A 3705-nucleotide genomic window follows, 5' to 3' on the forward strand; every position below is an offset into this window, starting at 1 on the left:
ACCTCTTGCTTCGTCATTCCTTTGACTTGATGTCGTCGCTGATTGATTACATCTTCATGAAATCTCTCGACAAATGTGTCGTGATCATCATCAACCTTATGAGCTCTTCTAGGATATCAATTGAATTCATGATGAGAAATACCATCCTTGCACGCGATGAATTTTATTATCATCGACCACTTTATTGCCTTTCCACCAACACAACTTGTTCATGTTGGGTGTTGTACCTTGAGTTCCCTGCCATCCAACAATTGTTCTTCTTTACTTGGAACATTACCATCTCTTATGTCATCAATGTTGTGAGAATTACACCACCTCTTAAGAATTTGTGATACAGTGATGCTTCCCACCATCACCATTCTTTCTTGGTCGTCGTGTTGATTCCAACCGGTGTACCAACAAGTGAACGGTGCTGTTTGAATTCTGCCCTTCTAGCAATCCTATTGCTTTGAAGTTAATGGTCGGCCGTTCATTCTTGGACTATTGATTATTGAATCACCATTCTGACACTGGTCGTGCAACCCAACCCATATTTCGGGCGCACCTTTCAACCAATGTTTAATTGTGTATGTTTTCCTCGAGCATACCTCATTATATCATTTGATCTGAAAAATGTTATCTCGTTCACCTAATTGTGGAAATCCATCTTTTGGAAATCCCAATGAATTGTCGCTGGGTTCATCCTGCCACCTCCTCACCCTCTCCTTGGTTTAATGATGAACTCATGATTCAGAACTTGCTTCCATAGTTTATTTCCCGACAATCTTGCAACTCCATCACGTCAAATTCAGTTGCACCCTTCCTTCTCAGGCATCATGAGTCTGAGGTATCCTGACACCAATCAGATCCAAATCTCGGGTCAGATATGATGGTTTGAACTTATTTCCAAGAGATATAACATTGGCCTTTATATGACCCGGTAAGGTGATGTCATGCCTAGCACACCTGGCCGAAGGACCTATTGTTATAGTTCGATTTTGGCAAGGTTAACCATTCCTCCATGAGGAAATTATAAGACTTATTCTATGAGTTGTTCCTGATGGATCCTTTGTGTATCCAGAGTCTGACCCTTGCTTGAAGACCATGTCAATGCTATCTCAAAGCATGTTTGTGGCACTCCGATTTTCAGTAAGAACATTTGAAGCACAAATGATAAATTTTCCTTATCAATTACCCTAACACCATTGTATGGGTAATGTCATGAAATTTCTCTCACCTTATCTAAAGAGTTTTCTACATTATATCCTGTCATGGATATCATGCTCTGCTTGTCCTTGGGAAGGATATACCCTTGAAATATGTGTTTAGACACAGTTTCCTTTCCATTGTTATGTTTAATATGAAGATCACCTTTTCCTTTCCATTGTTTGGTTTAACCTTTCATGTGATCTATAGGATCTAAGCAGTAATATTCTCCTGCTTTTGTAAACACCTCGGTGTACTATTCTGCCAGAAAGACCCTGTTACTTTTGTTGATGACATTCCGGTAACCACCGATGGGGGAGAACTTTGCCTATTGGTCCGCCTCGTTCAACGAGCAGGAAGATGGTTCTCTTCGTCCCTCGCCCTTGGTACTGATGTTGTTGCCGACATAATCGACATGCTACCCTCTGACATGTCTTGCTATCACGACCGTGCAAGATGTCCACACCCTTCTTACTTTAACCCACATGGTGCCCCATAACCCACAGTTCCACAGGATCAAAACTTGACTCTCCGGTAAACCCCCTGTTGCCAAGGTTGTTCCTCGCGCGTGGCCTCGTAAGTAATTTATGAGCCACCTTTCGAGCGAGCACCAGTTCTGCTATCAGACGCAATACTTATTCCCATTGCTCTGAACCCCTTTCACACTTTGTTTCAGGCATCGAACGATTGCCTGCCCGCTCGAAACTTCCCATGATACCTCCTTACTTTGCTCTCGATATTTTTCATAAGTTTCAATTCAAGAGTTACTTCCGCCACCTTCCTCGATATTATTGTCCAGATAGTCGACCTTGCAGAGGTCTGTTCTCCCGGTATGCCCACCCTTTATTCTTTCGTAAGTACGATGGGGTTCCTGAAGAAAGGACGCCGACTTCATCATGATGACCTGAAGCAGAGAAATGAAGACACCAATGTATTGGACCGGCCTCGTCGAGAAGAGCAAGCCAGGATGAGAAGACCCGCTAGATTCGTTACCAAACCTTCCCCCCTTTCACTACCTCTTAAATCTCGGGACGAGATTTCTTGTAGTGGAGGAGAATTGTGACGCCCGGGTAACTGAGCTACAGTAACCATCTACTAATGATGCCACGTCACCTCGATTACTGATGCTAATCTCGCGTTAGTTCGAAACCGATTCAAATTCAAATTAAAAATCAAGCAGACAATAAAACTTTTCAAATAGTAAAACTAAAATGTTCAGAGTGAACCAGATATTGCATAGGTAATTATAGTGGAGAAAACGTCTTTTTATATAAAATAGTTAACTGCACTAAATTAATTAAAAGAACAGTAAGAATAATATTTAAATGCCTTTTAAATACTAAACAAATATAAAATAATTGTTTAGGGTGCCAAATTAATTATGGCATTGTTATTAGTATTAGTACTAATTTAGGGGCTAGGTTTATAGTTTGTAAAACTAAAGTAAAATAGAAACAGAAAATAAATAAAAAGAAAAGGGCAAAACAAAATCACATACCACCCCCCCCCGGCCAAATTGGGCCAAACGGCCCAGCCGGCCAGCCCAACTGGACCCAACCGGCCCAACCCGCTCTCCCCTTAACCCCCACCGACAGGAACCCTAGGTTCCAACCACCCCACTTCCCCCCACGACCCTGCTCCTCCCTCTCCCCGATCTAGATCGGGGTGCAACGACGCCCCTTGCTGCCCGCCTGACGCCACGCCTCGATAGACCGCCAGAGCCGGAGCCGCCCACCTGACCGCACCGTCCTCATCTCCTCTCTGTCATCCCGTCGTCACCGGACCGCACCCGCTCGTCATCACCGTGCGCCACCATCATCTCCGAAGGCCCTGCCGTCGTCGCCCGGATCGCCCGCCGCCTCGCGTCTCCGACCTCGTCACCCGCTTCCTCGTCCTCCTCCCCGATGGCCCCTCCTCTCCCTTGCAAGCGCACGTGAGCGCCCCCCTCCTTCCCTCCTACCCCGCGGTCACCGTTGTACGCTCGCGCTCCGCGCCTTGTCGTGGCCACACCCGGACCCGCTCTGCCCCGTGCCCCGCCCGCGGTTAACATGGACTGCGTGTGCCCGCGTCGTCGTTTCTCCCCACCTCGGCTACTCCCATCGCCGTCATGCACAACGGATGCGCCGGTCCCAGACCTCCCCTACTGCTACACCCCGTGGCCGCTGCCGCACTGTCCAACGGCTCCCCTGCCGCCCTGCCCTGCAGCCACTGAAACCGCCCCTCGCGCGGCCCCACCATCCTCTGCTGCAGTCCGGCACTCGGCCGGCCTTGTCGGTGCCGTTCGCGGCCAGCCTCGCCGGTGCCGTTCCCGGCCAGCCTCGTCGCGGCCCCGGTCGTCGCTCGACGCCGGCGCCCGTCGGAGGCCGCTCGGCCCTCGCCTCGTCGGGCATCGCTAGCTCCCGCAGCCCGTAACCGCTAGTGCCGGCGCCCGCTAAGGCCCCCTGGCCCAATGACAATTGGGGCCCATGCCCCAGAACGGTTTTATATAAAAAAATGAATTAATAATAATAATAATAATAA

This window comes from Triticum aestivum, chromosome 2B (genome assembly GCF_018294505.1).
Source record: "Triticum aestivum cultivar Chinese Spring chromosome 2B, IWGSC CS RefSeq v2.1, whole genome shotgun sequence".
NCBI lineage: Eukaryota > Viridiplantae > Streptophyta > Magnoliopsida > Poales > Poaceae > Triticum > Triticum aestivum.